Source organism: Chiloscyllium plagiosum, unplaced genomic scaffold (assembly GCF_037043375.1).
Source record: "Chiloscyllium plagiosum isolate Xiang-an unplaced genomic scaffold, Cpla_swu_hap1 HiC_scaffold_6, whole genome shotgun sequence".
NCBI lineage: Eukaryota > Metazoa > Chordata > Chondrichthyes > Orectolobiformes > Hemiscylliidae > Chiloscyllium > Chiloscyllium plagiosum.
Window position 1 is genome coordinate 102,884,287 of NW_028270144.1, and position 24,115 is coordinate 102,908,401.

Sequence of the window (24,115 nt, forward strand, 5' to 3'; positions counted from 1 at the left end):
GTGACATACAGTATATTGAAAAATAATTTTTGATTTTAGAGAAACATCAAAACATTTTTGGGGTTCATAAATAATTGTTATTTGCAATCAAGTAAAATATTATTGTGGCTTTATATCTCATGCTATTTGCAGCTACATGTTTAAAATGTGCATCGCTTCTAACATAGATATAAACAAAATGTGCTAATTCTCTGTATATTTAATAAAGTAAAATTCAACATTATTGCCATGAAAAGCAAGACCTGGACAACATTCAGGCTTGGGCTTATAAAATATAAGTAACATTCATGCCACCCAATTACCAGGTAATGACTTTCTCCAACAAGAGAGAATTCAACCATTGTCTCTTGACATTCAATGGCAATGCAATCACTGAATCCCCCACTATCAACATCCTGGGGGCTACGACTGACAAGAAACTGAACTGGACCAGCCAGATAAATGTGTGGCTACAAGACCAGGTCACAGATTAAGAATTCTGTGGCAAATAACTCACCTCCTGACTCAGAAAAGTTTGTACTGTGAGCATGGTGGAACATGCTCCACCTGCCTGGATAAGTATAGCTCTGACAGCACTCAAGAAGCTTGACACCACCCACAACAAAGTATCCAGCTTAGCTGGTACCCCAGCACAACATTCAGTCCTTTCACCAATGATGCACATTGGCTGCGTGTGCACCATCAACAAGATCCAACTGCACTTGATAAGTCAGATCCCAAATTATAATGTTGCTTAATTTACTCTAAGTTTTATTTTTCCAATTAGTTTATTATGATGGTTAGTCACGGAAGGAACATCAAAGTTCACAAATGAAGAAAAGAACTGTTTTATGTTATATAAGAACTATTTGAAACAGTCTCATTATATATAATCAGAAATAAAGATTCTACTTTAGCAACAACCTAACAGATACTCAAAAGCTCAGTGGAAGGTCACTGGTTCCACTTAAACAGTTCTTGTTCAATTGGCACAGTTGTACTTAGTTTCTTTCAGGCAAATCTTTGCCTTCAATTGATGCTGTGTTCTTCAGCCAATGTCGTTTTGTGAGATCTTTAAACAGACTGCTAAACAGCTCACTTACTTCTTAACACAAGTTCCATTGCTTGTTCTATTGCCTTCTATTTCTGGAGCTTCTCAGGATTTCTTTGTCCTGCCCTGACAGCTCTGGAGACTATTAAACTGATGCTGGAAAAGGTGTTGTCTTTCTGATAGACATGTGCACATACTCTGAGAGAAAGCTGTCACACTCACTGAACCTTTCTGGATGGTTCTTTCTCTGTCGAAAGGGTAACTGTTTCTGTCTCTGTCTCCCTTTGACAGCTTGTTTTTAGACAAAAGCCCAATTTCTTTCTCTTGCTTTCAATCTTATTTTTGACAGAACTGACTTTTAACATCAAGGAATTTTCAAAAGCCACATTTAGATACATGTAATCATAACTTCAAATATCCTGACACAACACTCAGAACTCTGACATGAAACTAAAATTATGTCCTTTCCTTCTCAACCCACACAGTATAAAAATACAAATCAAACTTATCGGTATGTACAGTGCTGTCCATATTAGAACTCAAATTTCCAAATAACAGTTATACTATATCATACTCTCTAATAACAATACCATTAGGTTCTGTGATATTAGTAAATTCACTCACTATCAAATTACTGGATAAGTTCCTAAACATATATTATACAGATTCAAATCAAGAACATTCTAATTGAAAGATCTTAAATTGTTTAACTTGTGTAGCATGCAATTCAAAGTATCTTCTTTGTAGGTTATTGTATTGTAAGCTAATTGATTATGTAATCTGTGTCTTATCAAATAATGTAATGCACAATGCACAGTATAATTCACAAAATATCCACTGCAAGAATAGTATCAGGTAGGTAAAAACAATGACTGCAGATGCTGGAAACCAGATTCTGGATTAGTGGTGCTGGAAGAGCACAGCAGTTCAGGCAGCATCCAAGGAGCAGGAAAATCGCTGCCTGAACTGCTGTGCTCTTCCAGCACCACTAATCAAGAATAGTATCAGGCTGCGTGAAAATTTATTAAATAGCTTTAATAATCCGAAAGTAGAAAGAGAACATTGAATTGGTTAATTTTCAACTTCAAAGTTTAAGATAGGCTTGTTTCCTCTTAAAATTGCTTAAAAAAGAAAAGTTAGACATTTCTGTAATTTTGCCACTGAGGTCTAGACTGAGGCTGTCTGCTTATCTCTACTGTGACCTTGCTGCTCCAATGCGATTTGATATATCTTGCACACACTGATATCCTGGATTTAAAATAAGAAAGCTTTTCAGATGTAAGCACACAAGCTTTTTTTTGGAGCAAAGCAAAGAGAAGGCCATATTTTCATGCAATCCCATACAGGAAATCCTTGGGCTTTATCATGAAGGCATTTAAGCCAAAAAGGGAGGCAGTAAACAAGAACAAAGGACAGGACTGCACAGGACTAGCCCACCAAGACTGCGCCTACAAATGATGCCTTTCTAAATTAAAACGTTTTGCCTCTACATGTTGTGCATCCCTCTTTTATTCAAATATCTGTAAAGATGCCTCTTATACACTGTTGTTGTATCCGCCTCCACCATATTGTCTGACAGAGCATTCCTGGCATATTCACCCTCTGCAAAAAAAATCTGCCTCTAACATCTCCTTTAAACTTATTCTTAACTTAAACCTATGTCTCCCAGCAATAGATATTTCTACCCTGGGAAAAAGACTCTGACTCTCTGTGTCTCTGACAATCTAACAAGTCGCCCCCCCTCATCCTTCAACGTTTAAGTGAAAACAAACCAAGTTTGTCCAATCTCTCCTCATAGTGAATACCCTCCAAACTGGACAACACCCTGGTAAACCATTTCTGTATCCCCTCCAAAACTTACACATCCTTAGTAGTGCGGCAACCATAACTGTACTGGGTATTCCAAATGTGACCGAACAGAAGTTCGATACAGCTACAACATGACTTGCCAATTTTTATACTCTGTGCTCTGACCAATGGAAGGCGAGCATGCCATATGCCTCCTTGGCCATCTTATCCACTTGTGCTCTCACTTTCAGGGAACTGTGGACCTGTACCCTAGGTCCCTCTGAATATTAATGCTACTAAGGATTCTACCATTTACTGTATACTTCCCATCTGCCAAAATGCAATATTCTGCATTTGTCCAGATTAAACTCTATCTGCTATTTCTCCAACCAAGTCTCCAATCTATTTATGTACTGTTATATCCTCTGGCAATCCTCCTCACTGTCCACAGCTCCCCCAATCTTTGTGTCATCTGCAAACTTAGTCATCAGACCACCTACATTCTCCTCCAAGTCATTTATATCTATTACAAACAACAGGGATCCCAGCACTGATGCCTATGAAACACCACTCGAAACAGATCTCCAGTCAGGAAAACACCCTTCCACTGCTACTCTCTGTATTCCATGACTAAGCCAGTTCTGTATCCACCTTGCCAGCTCACCATGGATCGCATGTGACTTTACCTTTTGTATCATCCTGCCACGAGAAGCCTTGTCAAAGGCCTTGCTAAAGTCCATATAGACAACATCTATTGCTCTGCCTTCATCAATCATGTTTATCACTTCCTCAAAAAGCTGAATAAAGTTTGTGAGACATGAATTTGCCCGCAAAATGAAATACTGCCGATAGTTAATACATCCATATCTTGCAAAGGTAAGTAAATCCTATCCCTAAGAATCTTCTCCAATAATTTCGTCTACCACTGCCATCACGCTCACTGGCCTGTAATTTCCTAGATTATCCCTGTTACCCTTCTTAAACAAAAGAATAACATTGACTATTCTCCAGTCATCCAAGGCTTCTCCTGTGATTAAAGAGGATATAAAGATTTCGTACAAGGCCCCAGCAATTTCTTCACCTGCCTACTTCAGCATTCTGGGATCGATCTCATCAGGTCCTGGGGACTTGTTGACCTTAGTATTTTTCAAAACACCCAATGTCTCCTTTTTTATATTGACATACAGGGAGAATATCAACATACCCCTCTCTAGATTCACCATCTACCATGTTCTTCTCCTTTGTGAATACTGATGCAAACATTTGTTAAGGACCTCACCCACTTCCTCCAGCTCCAGGCATAAGTACCCTCTGTTGTCCTTGAGTGGACCTACCCTTTTCCTAGCTACCTTCTTCCAAGCACAATGTATCTCCATGCCCTTCCATGTAGCCACCATGTCTCTCGTGTACTCTTCATACACAATATCCAGTTTCCCGCAAAGGCAAACTCATGACATCTATAATAACACTGAGAATCTTTGAAATGTTCATGAAACTGTCAAAATAAACAACCATCCATTAAATCTCTTTTTAGAAAGAAAAGCTCTTTACGTGCTCATAAAACTTCAAATTTCATTTGAAAATCTTACTCAGCTTAAGTGGTCATAAATCTGTCAAGATACGCCTTATTCCAAAATGACTTCCAAGGAAACGTAATCTTATTACATAGTCACATGACAATTAGTCAAAAAAGGTTCACAGTCCATTTGATAGCAACCACAGCTGAGCTAAACTATTTGTCAGGTTTGGAACTCTACCAGGCATTCGTAAGATTTAAATGCACAACTATAAACAAACCTTCTAGAACTGAATACAACAGAGCCTTTGAAATTAACTGCACAGATGACAAGCCATCTGTTTTTTAAAGGTTCAGTAGATTCCTAAACTTTCAATAAATGTACACCTCAAAGCACAGGGTCTAGGTGTCATGTTAATGTCTGATTTCCAATATGCTTGAATCATAAAAGTTCTTTATCAGCTGATGAAACTTCTCCAATGCATCCAAACGCATAGAACTGTATAGTACAAGAACCAGCTTCTACTGCCACCTTAGCGGTGTGTTCCAGGCACCTACACACTTTGTGTAAAGGACTTTCCTCCTTTAAACTTTGTTCCATTCCACCACCGCCTCCCCCCACCCTCCCATCTCCCATCTTAAACCTATGCCACCTGGTAAAGACTCCAACCATCCATCCCACCCATGTCTCTCATAATTTTATATACTTGTCTCAGGTTGCCCCTCAGCCTCTGATGCTCTAGCCAAAACAATCCAAGTTTTTGCAACCTTTCCTTATAGCTACTACACTCCAATCCAGGTAACATCCTGGTAAACATCTTTTGCACTCTCTCCCAAACCTCCACATCCTTCCTATTGTGTTGTGACCATCACTGCACACAATACTCTAAACTAACTAAAGTCTTATACAGTTGTAAAAAGACTTGCCGACTTGCCCTGAATAAAAGCAAGCATGCTGTACACCTTCTTTACCACCTTAATCTTTTGTGTTGTCACTTTCAGGGAGCTATGGACTTGTACCCCAAGATTCTTCTGTATATCCGTGTCCAGCCATTTACTGTGTACCTTTCTCTTGGATTTGACCTCTCAAAATATATTATTCTCCCTCACACTTGCCTGGATAAAACTCCACCTGCCATTCCTCCACCAAATTTACAACTGATTTATATCCTACTGTATCCTTTGACAACCTTCTTCACTATTCACATCTTCATCAAATTTCATGTCAGCTGCAAAGTTAATATAAAGACCACCTATGTTTCCATTGACATAAAGCAGCTGTTCCTCCACCATTCCTGATGAAGGGCTTTTGCCCGAAACGTCGATTCTCCTGCTCCTCGGATGCTGCCTGACCTGCTGTGCTTTTCCAGCACCACACTCTCGACTCTAATCTCCAGCATCTGCAGTCCTCAGCTGTTCCTCTTAGTTGAATGCTCAGTAACAAGGGGGCATTATTTTAATGTGAAATGCAGGAGATTCAGAGGGATTTGATGAATTATTTTTCACATCGAGGCTGGTGGGAATCTGGAATGCATTGACTGGGAGGGTAGTTGAGGCAAGAAACCTCAGAACCTTTTAAAATATACTTGGATGAGCACTTGAAATTGCACAACATTCAAGGTTATGGGCTAAGTGCTGGAAAGTGAGACGAGTATAGATTTAGAAGTGAGGACCGCAGATGCTGGAGATCAGAATTGAATAGTGTGGCGCTAAAAAAGGACAGCCGGTCAGGCAGCAACCGAGGAGCAGGAGAGGGAACATTTTGGGCATAAGCCCTTCTACAATTCTTTCTTCCTTTTGTAATTCATCCCATAAAATCCATGTACTTTCACTTAGTTCCCTTATGGTCTGATTATGGCCCTTAAGATCTCTGTGCAATATAATGCTATTTAGAGAATGTAATCAAATCTAAATAAGATACTTGAGATGTAGGGATGATAGTGGAATCAGCAGCACTCTCAATTACCTGAGCATTAGGACAAGTACCTTGAATCATCTCAGTGATTTGTAAGAGGCTGTGCAAGAAAAGCTTATTAAGAGCACTCCATCTTCAAAAGAGATCACTGATGTCTCTATACTTCAATGTAGCAAACTTTGTGCAACAGCATTTTCTTCTGTGGCTTAGTTGGTGGGGTGCTTACCTCTGAATTCTAAGGTTGTGGGTTCAAGTGCCAACCAGGATTTGAATACAAAAATAAAGTCAGTATTGCAGGAGTAAGACCATAAGACATAGGAGCGGAAGTAAGGCCATTCGGCCCATCGAGTCCACTCCGCCATTCAATCATGGCTGATGGGCATTTCAACTCCACTTACCCGCATTCTCCCCGTAGCCCTTAATTCCTTGTGACATCAAGAATTTATCAATTTCTGCCTTGAAGACATTTAGCGTCCCAGCATCCACTGCACTCTGTGACAATGAATTCCACAGGCCCACCACTCTCTGGCTGAAGAAATGTTTCCGCATTTCTGTTCTGAATTTACCCCCTCTAATTCTAAGGCTGTGTCCACGGGTCCTAGTCTCCTCGCCTAACGGAAACAATTTCCTAGCGTCCACCCTCTCCAAGCCATGTATTATCTTGTAAGTTTCTATTAGATCTCCCCTTAATCTTCTAAACTCCAATGAATACAATCCCAGGATCCTCAGCTGTTCCTCATATGTTAGACCTACCATTCCAGGGATCATCCGTGTGAATCTCCGTTGGACATGCTCCAGTGCCAGTATGTCCTTCCTGAGGTGTGGGGACCAAAACTGGACACAGTACTCCAAATGGGGCCTAACCAGAGCTTTATAAAGTCTCAGTAGCACAACGGTGTTTTTATATTCCAACCCTCTTGAGATAATTGACAACATTGCATTCGCTTTCTTAATCACGGACTCAACCTGCATGTTTACCTTTAGAGAATCTTCAACTAGCGCTCCCAGATCCCTCTGTACTTTGGCTTTACGAATTTTCTCACCGTTTAGAAAGTAATCCATGCTTCTATTCTTTTTTCCAAAGTGCAAGACCTCGCATTTGCCCACATTGAATTCCATCAGCCATTTCCTGGACCACTCCTCCAAACTGTCCAGATCCTTCTGCAGCCTCCCCACTTCCTCAGTACTACCTGCCTGTCCACCTAACTTTGTATCATTGGCAAACTTTGCTAGAATGCCCCCAGTCCCTTCATCCAGATCATTAATATATAATGTGAACAGCTGCGGCCCCAACACTAAACGCTGCGGGACACCGCTTGTCACCGGCTGCCATTCCGAAAAAGAACCTTTTATCCCAACTCTCTGCCTTCTGTCAGACAGCCAATCCTCAATCCATACCAGTAGCTCACCTCGAACACCATGGGTCCTCACCTTGCTCAGCAGCCTCCCGTGTGGCACCTTATCAAAGGCCTTTTGGAAGTCTAGGTAGACCACATCCACTGGGTTTCCCTGGTCTAACCTACTTGTCACCTCTTCAAAGAATTCCAACAGGTTTGTCAGGCACGACCTCCCCTTACTAAATCCATGTTGACTTGTTCTAATCCGACCCTGCTCTTCCAAGAATTTAGAAACCTCATCCTTAATGATGGATTATAGAATTTTACCAACAACCGAGGTTAGGCTAATTAGCCTATAATTTTCCATCTTTTGCCTTGATCCTTTCTTGAACAAGGGGGTTACAACAGCGATCTTCCAATCATCCGGGACTTTCCCTGACTCCAGTGACTTTTGAAAGATCTCAACCAACGCCTCCGCTATTTCCTCAGCCACCTCCCTCAGAACTCTAGGATGTAAACCATCAGGGCCAGGAGATTTATCAATTTTAAGACCTTTTAGCTTTTCTAGCACTTTCTCTTTTGTAATGGCAACCATACTCAACTCAGCCCCCTGACTCCCTTAATTGTTGGGATATTACTCACTGTGAAGACTGACGTTAAGTACTTATTAAGTTCTCCTGCTATTTCCTTATCTCCCATCACTAGGCTTCCAGCATCAGTTTGAAGTGGCCCAATGTCTACTCTTGCCTGTCGTTTGTTTCTTATATATTGAAAGAAACTTTTACTATTATTTCTAATATTACTGGCTAGCCTACCTTCATATTTGATCCTTTCCTTCCTTATTTCTCTCTTTGTTATCCTCTGTTTGTTTTTGTAGCCTGCCCAATCTTCTGATTTCCCAGTGCTCTTGGCCACTTTATAGGCTCTCTCTTTTTCTTTGATAGATTTCCTGACTTCCTTTGTCAGCCATGGCTGTCTAATCCCTCCCCGGATAATCTTTCTCTTCTTGGGGATGAACCTCTGTACAGTGTCCTCAATTTTACCCACAAACTCCTGCCATTTTTGCTCTACTGTCTTCCGTGCTAGGCTCTGCTTCCAGTCTATTTTCGTCAGTTCCTCTCCTATGCCTGCATAGTTTCCTTTATTTAACTGTAACACCATTACATCCGATTTTGCGTTCTCTCTTTCAAACTGCAGACTGAACTCTACCATATTATGATCACTGCTTCCTAAGTGTTCCCTTACTTTAAGATTTTTTATAAAGCCTGGTTCATTACATAGCACTAGGTCCAGAATAGTGCTGCAATGTCGGAAGTTCTGTTTTACATGATATGTTAAATTGATGTGCTATCTGTGACAAACAATTTCCCTTGATGCAGTTTCAAAGAACAGCCTGGGAGCTATCCCTGGTGCTCTGGATAATTTTGATCCCTAAATCAATATTAGATAAAGAAAGATAAATCTGGTCACAATCACACCGCTGTTTTGGCGGTTTGATGTACACAAAGTAGCTGCTCTATTTCCTACATTATAATCGTATCTGTAGTTCATTGACTGTAAAGTGCTTTGAGATATTCAGTGACTAGTAAAAGTGTATTCAAAAGTCTTTGTTTTCCTTTTATCCTCAATTGGCTATGAATCCTGCAATGGGAGAAAGTGAGGATTGCAGATGCTGGAACTCAGAGTCGAGAGTGTGGTGCTGGAAAAGCGCAGCTGGTCAGGCAGCATCCGAGGAGCAGGTGAGTCAATGTTTCAGGCATAAGCCTTTCATCAGAAATGCTTCCCTTATCGAAAACTGCAAATTCTATTTTTCACAACTGAAACTTCATCTTACAAGCGTGAAGCCCAAGGAAAGCCACAGTTCCACATTTTACTAAACTGTTTCTATGTTGTTAAATCCATAAGTGAGTGAAGAGTCCAAGGAACTATTATGGCAGGTAGCATTTTTCCCTATAATAAGGAGTACAGCTGCTTTGGTAATTGATTAGATTCCCTACAGACTCAACAAGCCCACACCAACCTTCCGAAGAGCAACCCACTCCCGACCCAGTATTTACCTCTGATTAGCACACCTACCACTATGGGCAATTGAGCATAGCCAATTCATCTGACCTGCACATCTTTGGATTGTGGGAGGAAACCAGAGTACACAGAGGGAGCTCACGCAGACAGTCACCTGAGGCAGGAATTGAACCCCCCGTCCCTGGTGCTGTGAGGCTGCAGTGCTAACCACTGAGCCATCATGCCACCCATAAAATTGAATATGGGCATGTTTCTCAGCATGATGAAGCTTGTGATCCACCAAACTACAAAACAGATCAACAGTGTTGAATGGCTCCAACAATTTTACCTTCAAGATCTGCCTACCTAAACTCTGGTTTCTTCCACTCACAGCCTTGTAAAACTCCTTGCTCTTGTCAGGGTGGACCATGGAATGTTTTAACAATGTGGTGCAACCTCTATGTTTATGCTTGCAGAAGTAGCATGTGGTATAGAGTGTTGTTTATTGCGTTGTTTGTGTTCCAACTCCAGATGGTGCATGCTCATCTGCAGAGAGAAATAAAGTATCAGATTAGGAATGTGTCACACCACTTTCATAACAACATCAGGATTAAAGAAGGTCTCTACATATTAACGGGGATATGCTGTATCAAATCTGAAATTACATATACATATGCATTTGCACAACCTTAGGTTTCTAATAAGAGTCTCTAGTACTATGGTTTTGCAATATGTTTTCCCATAATATCATATGTATTCTTATCAGAGGTTTTTTCCAGAGTCATTAGCTCTCCCTGAGCTTCTGTAACCCTCTCTAAACCATTACTGAACCAATTAGTTGCTGCTTTTAGAGCACACTGTAGATTGCTCTGGCAGTTTAAGAGTTAAATGCAAACATTTCCTCAGAACGCATGTAACCCTATTGATACATTTTATGTCCTTGTGCCAGGCTGTTTTACTGTTGGCACCATCTTTAGCTGCTAAGCAATCTCCTCTCAAGCCTGATGCATGATTGCAGGGAAATGTATTCCCGGATCTAACCTAGCAGATCCTACGGCTTATTCCTTTTTATTATTTGCTTTGTCTTTTCTCTCCCTGCTTCTTAAAATCTTAACCCATGCTAATGTGCAGATCAGGGAATTGAATCTAGGATTCCTCTGGTATTTTACCTCAGTCACTCTTTTCATATGTGAGACTACATAATATTCAGAACCATTTGATGGGCACGATGAAGGCCATGATGAATTCTGATTTGGAGATGCCAGTATTGGATTGGGGTGTACAAAGTTAAAAATCACAAAACACCAGATGTGACAACCACCTGATGAAGGAGCATCGCTCCAAAAGTTAGTATGCTTCCAATTAAACCTGTTGGACTATAACCTGGTGTTGTGTGATCTTTAATGGTGAATTCTATTCTCTTCCAACATCCACACAGGCACATTTCCCAAGCAGGAGTCAACAAGAAGTACTGGCTCATCTGTCCATTCTCTTGAATGGGGTCTCAGTCCAATTGGAGCAAACCAACTGTACCTAGGCTGAGTTCAAATAGTTGAGTGCAGATCAGGGAATTGAATCTAGGACAATCCGAACCATAATATTTAGCATTATATGATGTGAAAGCATTATTTATTCTGTTCTAAAGGTGGCTCACTGGACCCAAAACATTAATTCTGCTTTCACCCCACAGATGCTGCTCGACCTACAGAGTGTTTGCTGTCATTTTCTGCTTTTGTTCTGATTTCCAGCACCTGAAATTCTTTCAGTTTTTTTTGATTGTATTTATTTTGCCTTTTTAAAATCATTGGGTGTAACTTTCGCTGGTTTGACCAGCATTTATTGCTCATCTTTAATTCATTGCCCTTTAGAAGGTGCTGAAAAATGTGTTGCTGGATAAGCGCAGCAGGTCAGGCAGCATCCAAGGAGCAGGAGAATCGACGTTTCGGGCATAAGCCCTTCTTCAGGAATTCCTGAAGAAGGGCTTATGCCCGAAACGTCGATTCTCCTGCTCCTTGCATGCTGCCTGACCTGCTGCACTTTTCCAGCAACACATTTTTCAGCTCTGATCTCCAGCATCTGCAGTCCTCACGTTTTCCCTTTAGAAGGTGGTCTAGATTAGAGTGATGCTGGAAAAGCACAACAGGTCAGGCAGCACCCGAGGAGCAGGAAAATCAGAAGGTGGTAGTCAGTTGCATTCATGAACTGGTATAGTAGATCTGGTCCAGGTTGAACCACAATGCTATTAGGGAGGGAGTTCCAAGATTTTGACCCAGAGACACTGAAGGAATAGCAATGCAGTTTCAAGTCAGCATGGTGAGTGACTTAGAGGCAGTGGTGTTCCCATATATCTATCCTTCTCGATGGTCATGATTAAGGGTTTGGATGGTGTTGTCTAAGTAGACTTCATGAATTTCCACAGTGCATCCTGTGCATCCTTTATTATAACAGGATTTCTGTATGAGTAGTGAAGTCTTTGTTCACTTGTAAAGGAACTTGATTAGACCGCACTGAGGGTAATCTGCGCTGTTTTAACCTTATCCAAGAAAAGACATTATTGCTATGGAGAAAGTGCAACAAAGGTTCATGAGTCTTGTTGCCAGGAAAAGCAGGACTGTCCTATGAAGAGAGATTTGACAAACTTTCCAGAATTTCAAAGAATAGAAAGCAATCTCATAGAAATATCGAGGGAGTGAAAGATGAAGGTCTTAGTTGGGCTGTCAATGAAGTGGGCTGCTTTGTCCTGGCTGGTGTTCAGTGTTGCTTGAGTCACACTCATCTAACCAACTGGAGCCTATTCCAGTGCACTTCTGACTTGCCTTCTAAATGGTGGACAGGTTCTGGGGAGTCGGCAGGGAAGTTACTTGCCACAGAATTCTTGTAGCTATAGTATTCATATGGTTGGTCCAGTTCAGTCTTTTGTCAATGGTGGAGGTTGATGTTTGAATTTTTCTTTTTGGAGATGTTCATTGTCTCACACTTCTGTGATGCATGTTATGTATGTGTGTCCTATCAGCTTAAATCTGACAGTTATCCAGGTTGTTCTACATTTGGACATGGAATCATGGAATCCCTATAGCGTGGAAAGAGACCATTTAGCCCATTAAGTCTATATCCACCCTCTGAAGAACATCCAACCCAGCCCCAGCCCCCACCCTATCCCTGTAATCCCGCATTTTACCAAGCCTGCACAGCCCATACATTATGGGCCAATATAGCGTGGCCAGTTCACCTAACCTGCACAATTTTGGACTGTGGGAGGAAATTGGAACACCTGATTGAAACTCACACAGTCAATGGGATAACATGCAAACTCCAGGTCTGTTACCCAAGACTTGGGTCGCTGGCACTGTGAAGCAGCAGTGGAACCACTGAGCCACCTTGCCACATGGGCTGTTTCACTATCTGAAGTGTTGCAAATGTTGTTGAACACAATGCAATCTTCAGTGAATATTGCCATCTCTGACCTAACAATGGAGGGAAGGTTGTTGATGAAGCAGTTGAATATGAATAACTCCCATTTTCTGCCCAACTCCATTCATAATGTAATGAAACACTGATGTAACCTTCAAAGATCTGATTTCTAGTTTCCGCAGAAATTCAAGTGCGATTGTTATTGATCAATGGTTACTATTAATGACTTAAAATGTAGTCACTTGCAATATTTAATATCGCATGGCTAAAGCAATTATATTTAGTGAATAGCTCAGCCATATTCCAGGCTGCAATGCTTCATCTGAATCAACTGACTTTCTTAGTTACTATTTATCTGTTCATGGGATGAAGGTTTCATTAGCATGGAGAGGATGTATTGCTTATCCCCTATTTGCCCTTGAAAAGGTGGTCAGAGAATTGTCAAGATGTACAGACTGGAAAAGGCCCTTTGGCCCATTGAGTCTGTGCTCATCAAAAACAACCACCTAACTATTCTAAAGCCATTTTCCAGCACTTGGCCTGGAACATTGTAGGCCTTGGGATCACAAATGCACATCTAAATACTTCCTAATTGTTGTAAGGGTTTCTGTCTCTCACACCCTTACAGGCAGTGAGTTCAGAATCCCACTACCATTTGGGTGAAAGATTTTTTCCTCACATCATCTCCTGCCCCTTACCTTAAATATACACCCTCTAGTCAATGATCCCGCCACCAAGGGGAAAGGTTTCTTCTGTCTACCCAGTCTATGCCCCCATAATTTTATACTTACCAGCCTTGTCCCCCTGGTGGTGAGCTGGCTGCTTGAAATGTTGCAGTTGATGTGGTGTGGGCAAATCCTCAATATTTCGATGGAAGACAGTTCTAGACTTCTGACTTCTAGACACAGTACTGTTCTGAGTAGAGGATGATGTGGAACTAGGAGGGGAACTTACAGGTGTTTATATGCATTTGCTGCCCTTGATCTTCTAAGGATTAGAGACTGTGGATCTGGGATTTGCTGATCTGAAGCAAGATGTTGGTCCAGTTATTCCCTGGATATCGGAAGGGAAATAAGAGCATGGTTTCTGCCACTGATTGCTGTTGAGTGATTTCTACTGGATACGGGGGTGAGAACAGAAATAGGATATGTTTCAACAATCAAATAGCCTGCTGATGTTCACTATTTTACCATAAATAAAAACTCTTTGCAAGCAACTGAAGGTTATCAGCCATCATTGGGCATTTAAGGGGAGTGCAAGAGAGTGAAATAGTGAAAAGCTGCTGCAACTGTGTTTCAAAGGAATTTTATTGCTATCATTGCCTATGCATATGCCAACCCTAAAATGCTTGCTCTTATCTGACCCAATAATATTGGAGCATGTGCTGACATTTACAGAATTGATTCAATGGAGTGAGTCACCAGCATAACCTTTACATTGTCTTTACAATGAACATTGCATGATGATCGTCCATTTGGTTACACTCTAGTCGACCTGTTACTGGGAATCATTCGAGAGAACTGAAGCATGGGTTTCTTTCTCCCTGCCTTTAAAAACCTGAACAGACTGCATTTCCCTAAATCAAATTGCCTATACAGCACTTGCATTTTACTAAGCTCCGACACCTACCCTGTGTCCTATCCTTCTTACGATTGAAATATTTCTTGTTTGACTGCCCTGCTAAATGCAGAGCAGAGAGTGATTGGCCCATCCTATTGAAAAGTGGCATGGTCATCGTCACACAGGATCTGAGGAGCAGCCCTAGCTGATGTGAAAGCTGGTGGCACTCCGGCAACTGAACAACAGCTTCAGACTCAAGTGCATCAGGGGAGTAAGCATAGCTGTGTGTCGTATGGCACCCTGAAGTGAAGAATGCCAGTTTGGGCATGCCTGGATGAAATTAGCTCCCTGGGTATTCTGCAGCTCTGTTTATTTATACCCATGTCGCTAAGTGTCCAGGTAACATAATTAATCAGCTGGTACAATTATAAGGTAGAAATTCAGTGTATCACTGTGTGAAATTGTAACCTGAATTGTGTGTGTGTGGTATTCACGCCCTCCACCCCCACACCGTAGATTGTCAAGTCTGTTTTTTTTTGTTTAAAATGTGTTTGTTTTGTCTCTCCGGGTTTGACATTGACAGAACTCTGCTGGAAATGAGGTTACCTGTTAAATGCATCCTGCCGCTGTGCTTGAGGAGAGGTTCGTGTTTAATGTCTCAGGTGGGGAATCGGCAACCTTAGCAAAGATTCTCAGGGGTTTGCCAGCAATATCTCCCCCCATCCCTGATCACACACACACACAGACGCGCCGACAACAGCATGAAAGGCAGAGTTCCTGTAGCAATACGCACTGTCTGTGAACACATGCTGCAGGAAGTCCCATAGGGTAAACAGCCCGCGTTGAGGATTAACAGAGGGCACAGCCCATCGTGAATAGGGGCACAGCTCGTTACCTCTGCCCCTTGCTCGGCTCTGATAATAACAACGCGGTATGTAGTTGGATTTAAGTCAGTGAATGGAGAATCACAGCGTCATTTATATTTTCACCACTCTCCTCCACGCATTGCAAAACCAGAAGTAAAGACCCCATGACCATGTCCTGTAAACTTCTACCCTTTTCTTTACCCTGTTGGTCACTGGGGTGGTTGAAACCCCTTTTTAATTTTTTTTTTGTTTGCTCCCTCTCCTCCTGTTGGCGACTGAGAATTAGCTTCGATATTGCTGTTTCCTTTTTTTTATGTAAAGGAAGATGAGAAGTGCGTCAGGCTGTGAAGGAAACCAGCACCAATACCCGGCAGTAACCCCACATCAGAATGTAAGGCCAGGATCACGCTGGCTTCCATTTGCCCAAGTGCAGTTTGGCAGAGGAGCAGCGATGTTATGTAACATGGTCTGAAGCCAACTTACAAAACAAGCACTCCCAGTGTATTTCCAAGTCACAACTGCACTCAATTTTTATGCACTCCTATCATTTCGAACTATCATGTCACGAGTATCTGCTGATGTACTGTGTGAAATAAGTGATTGATGTGTGAATTTGAGCTCCCCAACTCACTTTCTTCCGAATGAACCACGAGGCTGAGAGATTGCGGCTGTTCTGCAGCGGCAGGCTCTGCGTGGCTGTAAAACGTTAGAAAGTTCCTCGAATTTTCTGTCACAAATTTCAGCGCCAATCAGTAGGCAATCCACTCTGTGAATACTACAGTTCTAGTCCCCGGTCAGGACACCTTCGACGGCTTAAAGCAGTCTACCACATCACTTGACACTGAAAGACAAGTCTAATCTTTCCCTGACAAAAAAACAAAAATTGCTGAAAAAGTTCAGCAGGTCTGGTAGCATCTGTGAAGAGAAAACAGAATTAACATTTAGGGTTAACCTCAGAACAAGGTTGAATATAAGTTTCTGTTTTTGACTCTGATTTACAGCGTCTGCAGTTCTTTTGATTTTTACTTAATCCTTCCCTCCCTTCCAGTATTTCCATGCAATGAAATTAAAGGTTGAAGTAAGTAAAAGAAATAAATATTTTAAAAATTCATTCACGGGATCATCGATTACGGCAACATTTATCGCCTATCCCTAATTACCCAAAGGGCAGTTAAGAGCCAACCACATTTGGAGTCACATATAGGCCGGACCAGGTAAGGATGGCAGATTTCCTTTGTAACAAAACAAAGTCAACAACTTAGCCATGGGTGAAGATGAACTCAAACAAAATGATGTCATAGCTACCACAAAATGAAGAAAAAAAACCTGTTTCATTTAAACATTATTGGTATTTGACCACGTGGAAGACAATATAAAAACAAAAAAGTAGTAATATTGAATATAAAATTAGTTCTTGATTATCATTTAATTGGAACCTGACAAATCCATCAATTTTTCTGCTCTCCATTAATTAATTCTGTTTTCTTTTACTCTAACTTTTTTCATAAATCATTAGTCACATTGAACAGTCTCTCTTTTCACAATTTCATTTTCATCAGAAGGTGCTTATAATTTTGGTTAAATTAATCCTCATACATCCTTTCTCATGTGATACTTTATCAATACTAGGAATCTAAGAACAATTCACCCATCATTCCCCTTTGTTCACAACATGTTATTTCCTCAAAGAACTTCAACAGATCTTTCTCTCGTAAAACTATTGCTGACTCTACCTGATTACTTCAAAGTTATCCAAGTGCCATGTTATAACTCGATATGAGATTCCCTGCTGCATGGAAACAGGCCCTTTGGCTCAACAAGTCCACACCAACCCTCTGAAGACTAACCCACCCAGATCCATTCCCCCACCCTAAACTTATGAGGAGAAAGTGAGGTCTGCAGATGCTGGAGATCAGAGCTGAAAATGTGTTGCTGGAAAAGCGCAGCAGGTCAGGCAGCATCCAGGGAACAGGAGAATCGACGTTTCAGCCCTACCCTAAACTTACCCTTGACTTGGCAATTTAGCATGGTCAATTCACATTCTTTGGATTGTGGGAGGAAACCGACACAGACAGTCGCCTGACGTGGGAATCGAACCCAGGTCGCTGATGCTGTGAGGCAGCAGTGCTAACTACTGAGCCACTGTGCTTCCCCTGAGCCACTGTGCCGCCCCATTAATAATGCCTTCTAACATTTTCCCTATGACAGATGTTAAGTTTATTGGCCTGTAGTTTCCTGTTTTCTGCCTCCCTCTTTTCAATAAAGTAGTAAAATTTGTTAATTTTCAATCTCTGGGATCTTATCTGAATCTTAGGGTCATTAATTAATCCTGTCTCATTCCATTATTACCAAGTCTAAAGTTGCCGGTTTCCTGGCTGGTCAGGGATTAATGGGAAGGTAAATTTGAGGTTATATTCAGATCAGCCATGACATTATAGAATGGGGAGCAGGCTTGAGGAGCTGAATGGCTTACTCCTGATCCTGATTCTTCTGTTCATATGGTTCAAGAGAATGCTGTTCCACAAATCTGTTTCAAGTACACTCTAAGAACAACATCCTCCAGTTATTTTTGCCAGTTTGATTCATTCATCTATATAAGGGTCTCCATTATTGCTATGGTACCTTTCTTACAAGCTTCTATTAGTGTTTCATTTATACTGAATCCTACAGTGTAGCTCCTGTCACGGGGCATATGAATACTCCACCAATGGTTTCTTATCTCTGCCATTTCTCATCTCCATCAAGACTGATTTTAATTTTGGTCCTCTGAACCAAGATCATTTTTCTTTCTATACCAATCTCACTCTTAAATAACTTTATCCTTCTTCCAGGCCCCTGTCAAATAATAAAAATTGGCCACAAATTTGCAACCATGCCTTCGTAATGGTCATCGTATAATATTAACTTATTTTTATTTGTGCTATCAATTCATCTATGCTGATGCAAATACTTCATGCATTCAGATAAAGGGCTTTCAATTTTATCTTTTTTTTTCCACACTCTGGTCTTATTTACTGGCGCATGTTCATCCTTGTGCACTTTGTCCCTTCCAGTCATCCTCCGGTTATCATTACCTGCATTTCTATACCTGTACCATTGCCTCATTCTTTCCCTTTAAAATCTCCCCTCACATGAGCCCTCTTCCACACTCTCAACACCGATTTAATTTAGAGTCTTTTTTACACCCTCGGTTGTAGAATTCACCAGGATACTGATTCCAGTGTGATGACCCAACAGAGCAACAGCTCTTCCCCAGTACCAGTGCCAGTGTCCCATGGTTTTTAGCAAAACAGCCACTTCTCCAATACTCAGCCTTGTTACCCATACACACCAAATCTGAGCCCATAGCTCACGCTTACCCTAAACCTGATTATGACCTCCTGCTTGAATGGCATATGAGATCATTAGTCTTTCAAAAATGGAATGATATCCGTTAAGCAGCAACACACATTTGTATCAGTTCTCTTTAGTAATATTCTCAACTGATGTTCTATCTAATAAATCCTTATATTTACCTCCCCCTCCTCGAGCTAAGATTTCCTGAGCAGTTTTGAAGAAGGTCACCAGACACAAAATGGTAATGCTGATTTCCCTCCATAGATGCTGCCAGACCTTCTGAGTTTTCCAGCATTTTCAGTTTTGTGCCTTAAACGTACCTCACCAACATGCTTGCAAATCTCTGTTGTTATTCCTGCAATACAATACAGTTAATCCCTTCGACTGGTTTTACAAGAAACTGCTATGCAGAATAAGAGAGAGAAAGATGAAAGACAGAAGGAAAGACCAAAGTCTCAAGAAGTCGCACAGCAGATCCAGGAATTGAGGAAACAGGATGGGGAAGTCCGAAATCTGTTTCAAAATTAGGGTTTGATCCAAATAAACTTTTTTCTTCTCTCCCCATCCAGAAATTCTGTAGCCAAAGGAATAGAATTGCTAGAACCCTCAGTTCTAAAAGTAAATTGATTTTTCCAAATTTGGAGTTACATGAATCATTGTACTGTATATGCAGACTGGTTTTCCAAAGCAATCCTATCAGATATCTATATTTCATCTTCTCAGACTGCGTGTTTAGTGTCATTATGCACTCTGTCCATTTAAGGGACAATTATGTCTATGACTCATGAGTACACTGTTTACAAATTCTGTAAAATTTGAGGAAGTTTTGTGGCAACCTTTGTTATGATACATCCTTTAGTATTTTTAAAATACACTATTTTCAAAAAGCATTTGTCCAGCCTTTTCATGTTGGTTTTAAAGCATCATGTTTTACTGAAAATTGCAGCCTTGAAACTATACTATTAAAAAATTAACCCTATAAACACTTAACTAAACTATGTTTTATCCTTAGGCTGCGATTTTAATGGAGATGCCAAGCCATTAACTAATAGCTTAAGACCTCTACTAAAATAATATTTTCAAAATTTCAACCCATGTATATTAATTTTTCTGCATTAAGATTTGTATGGAATAATTTTAAAGCTGATGTCTCTTCATGAAAATATAGAATGTAACAGCACAGAGACTATTCAGCCCAAATAGTTGGCGCCTTTTCCTTAAGCATGAAAACAAAAGTCTTTTGTCTACTTTTGCATGGGTGACACCATTTTAATCCCTGAAAGTCTAAGCAATTCAACAAAACAAAGTGCCCACCTTTTAAAGCTTCTTAACTCCTAGAAATGTATTTTTTCAGATTCTTATTTAATTACGACACGACTCGTTCAAAAAAGGCCTGAGCTCTGATGCTGGAAATCTGAAAGGCTTGACGTTTCACTTCAGTACCACCAAAGTTGTGTCTAATTTGGTCCAAATGAATCAACAGTATGATGAAGTTTTCTCAGAACATTTACTGTGCTGAAAACACTCTGTCCCAATTTCACACTTTGCAGTTTGGAAGGAACAGAAGTATCTTCAGGTTTTCAAGATATTGATTGCTGCTCATTACATTAAAGTGTATTTTAGGAATTGTTGGATTGTCATTTTGCCTGGGACAACAATTATGTCCCGTTCAAACTTTCAAAATTTGGTCAGAGGTGAGGGAGGGATTGGGTGTTGGAGGGTATGGAAACTTGCTAAGCCCAATGGATGAATGCATTGTCTTGTGTAACATTGAACCACTAATATTAGAAGTCTCTAGTTTCCACTAAGTTCAGTTAGACTGGCAGGCTGGTGTTAGGGAAGTTACAACTTCAGTCCTGTGATCCACATTTACATGTCAAAATTGACCATTGAAATAACCATTGGTTGAGTAGAACACTTGGAAATTATAATCAAACATTAGTCATTTCTGTCAGAACAGGAGGGGGAGAATAAGAGACCGAAAAGTATATTTTGTAGTGTTGAGATGGCAGGTTGGGACTTTTTCCCATTTCTTTGCATCCACTCCACACCTGACCTATTTTCCTGGATTAAGCATTGAAGGTAAAAGCAGGCTTTGAGCTTTAAAGAAGGAGACTGCAAGTGCAAATCTTTTCATGTTTGCCTGAAAGCTTCAAATTTTACTTGAAAATTATAGCCTTAAAATTATACTCTTGGAAGATTAACACACAAATGCTTAAAACATCGACAGGTATACATGATTCCCCAGTCAGTCCCTTCGAAGCTAGCCTGTAACTAATAGTTCAACACCGCATGCAAAATAGTAATTTTACAAGAGTTTAATACAAATGTGTTGAGTTTTTGTACATTGAACTTCATGTGGTATAATTTTAGAATCTGACATTCTGTGTCTCTCCCTTAAGTAAGAAACAGAAGTCTTACACCCACTTTATCATGGATGAGGCCACTTTAACACCTGAGAGTCTGAATAATTAAAAAGTAAGCTGCGACACCCTGTTTGCTAATCTCTAGTTTTACATGCCAGTGATGGACCTGTGAGCAAAGATTGGACCTTGGTTGCCAAACATTAAGTAAGGACCAAGAATGTAGATCAGGAATGACCAAAGGCTTTGGCAAAGAACAGAGTCTTCAACAAAGAAGTCGCAGTGACCAGAATGTCAGGAGATGAGAGATACAAAACCCTCTTCTTATACAGGAAGCTGTTTAAGTGGGGGGAGCAAACAGAAACATAGTGATAAGAAGGACAACACCATGAGGGATATTAACATTGTACTCTGCAGCAAAGAGCAAGAGTCCTGAAGGCTTTGTTGCCTTCCCCGAGCCAGGATTTGGGATATCTGCTCAGGGCTAGAGAGGCAGCTATGGTCGGAAAGGGAAATCCAGTTGTTGTGGTTCACGTAGATATCAACAACAAAGGCAGAACAAGGAAAGAGGAAATAGTCAATATACAGAGCTAAACACCAAATTAAACAGCCGAACCTCAGAGGTAATAATCTTTACAACTGTTTGAACCACATACAAACTGGCAAGGGGCAAGTAAGATGAGAGAAATTGATGTATGGTTCAAAGACTGGTGTTTTAGAAGTGGGTTGCACATTGTGTGGCACTGTAGCAGTACTGGGGAAAATCAAGGCTGTAACATTTGAACCATCTAAGCCTGAGCTGTGCTGTGGTTGGTGCTTTAGTGAATCTCATTCGCAGAGAAGTAGAGTTTAAAACTAAATAATGGGGTCATTGGATCAAATTTGGAAGATGTGATAAATTAAAGAGCAGAGGCAAGGCAAGGCAAGAGAGAAAAGTGGGTAATTATAAAGAGAAAATATGGGAAATGCTGTTCAGACTGTGACAGGAAGTAGAGTGTACAAGTCTAAGAACAAATCAATAGTTAGTGCAAGAGGGTACAGAAGTAGTAAAAAGGACAAAGCTAAAGCCTCTATATGAATGTGTGACACAGTAGAAACAAAACAGATGAAGTTAAAGCACAGACAGAAATAAATATCATCCAGCAGCCATTGCAATATAGACAAGGGTGCAAAAAGACAGGTTCGGAGCTGAATATTAAAGGGTGCACGTTATTTAGGGAGGATAGGAAACAAGGAAGGGGTGTGTGTGTGGCTCTGTTTATTAATGATGATATTCGCACAATAGAGAAAAATGATCTAAGCTCAGGAAGCTAGGATGGAAAGATGTTGTGAAACTTGAAAGGGTTCAGGAAAGATTTACAAGGATGTTGCCAGGGTTGGAGGATCTGAGCTACAGGGAGAGGCTGAACAGGCTTGGGCTGTTTTCCCTAGAGCGTCGGAGGCTGAGGGGTGACCTTATAGAGATTTACAAAATTATGAGGGGCATGGATAGGATAAATAGGCAAAGTCTTTTCCCTGGGGTTGGGGAGTCCAGAACTAGACGGCATAGGTTTAGGGTGAGAGGGGAAAGATATAAAAGAGACCTAAGGGGCAACTTTTTCACACAGAGGTGGTACGTTTACGGAATGAGCTGCCAGAGGATGTGGTGGAGGCCGGTACAATTGCAACATTTAAGAGGCATTTGGATGGGTATATGAATAGGGAGGGTTTGGAGGGATATGGGCTGGGTGCTGGCAGGTGGAACAAGATTGGATTGGGATATCTGGTCGGCATGGACAGTTTGGACCGAAGGGTCTGTTTCCATGCTGTACATCTCTATGACTCTATGACTCTATGTAGAATCAGTTTGAGTACAGACCCGAAATAATAAAGGCAAGAATTCACTTGTGGGAGTGGTATACAGGCCTCCTAACAGTAACCACATAGTCAGATGGAATATAAAGGAAGAAATAATGGGAGCTTGTCAGAAAGGTGTGGCAAAAATTGTAAGGGATTTTAATTTACATATAGACAGGAAAAACAAGATGAGAAGTTCATGGAATGTTTTTTTTTGGAATAGTTTCCTCCAACAGCGTGGTTCAGAGCTAACCAGAGAGCAAATTACAGTAAACTAGATTTGGCAAGCAGATAGGATTAATTAACTACTTTATAGTAAAGGCAGCAATAGGTAGCAACAATCATATTATGATTGAAGTTTACATTCAGTTTGAGGGAGAGAAGAGTCCAACTGAGACTTTTATTTGCAACGTAACTAACGGCAATTATGAGGGGATGAAAGCAAATCTAACTGAAGTGAATGGGCAAAATAGCTTAAGAGATAGATCAGTGGCAGACATTTAAGGGGATATTTAAGAACATACAGAACAGGTACTGTTCAAAAATTCCAATGGGAGAGCCCCCTATCTGTGGTTAACTAAAAAAAGCTGAAGTCAGTTTTAAACTTAACGAAGAAGCATATAATTGTGCAAAAACAGTGGAAAGTCAGATATTAGATAGAACGTTAAAAAACTGCAGAGAATTAATAACAGATTAGGACGTGAAAAAAAAGCACAAGAAATATCTAGCGAGAAATATAAAAACAGAAAATAGAGTTTCCATAGATATTTTATAAAGAGAAAGAAATAACAAAGCAAGCATTGGTCTTATTAGCAAGTGAGTCTGGGAAATTAATGATGGAAAATATGGAGATGACAGTTGAACTACACAGTAACTTAGAACACTTTTCACTTTTGAGGTAAGTAACATTCCGAAAATACATAAATCATACCTAATTAGTATGAAGGTATGCAGCAAGTAATTAGGAAAGCTGATAGAATATTGTGGCTTATTGTGAGGGGATTTGAATGCAGAAATAGGAAGTTTATGCTTCAGTTATATGGGCATCATTGAGCCACATCTGGAGTACTGTGTACAAATTGCTAACCTTATTTAATGAATAATGTAAATGCACTGAAAACAGTTCAAAGAAGATGAATACCTGGAATGAAAACAA

General features: G+C 40.6%; 1 long non-coding RNA gene across 1 annotated transcript in view; it reads left to right on the forward strand.

Annotated features, from left to right (window-relative positions):
* Positions 1–14,800: 14,800 nt before the first annotated feature.
* Positions 14,801–24,115, forward strand: part of LOC122550823 (uncharacterized) — a 146,273-nt gene continuing 136,958 nt past the window's right edge. The window contains exon 1 of the long non-coding RNA XR_015757368.1: positions 14,801–14,957. This is a non-coding gene — a long non-coding RNA (uncharacterized LOC122550823). The remainder of the gene's footprint in view (positions 14,958–24,115) is intronic.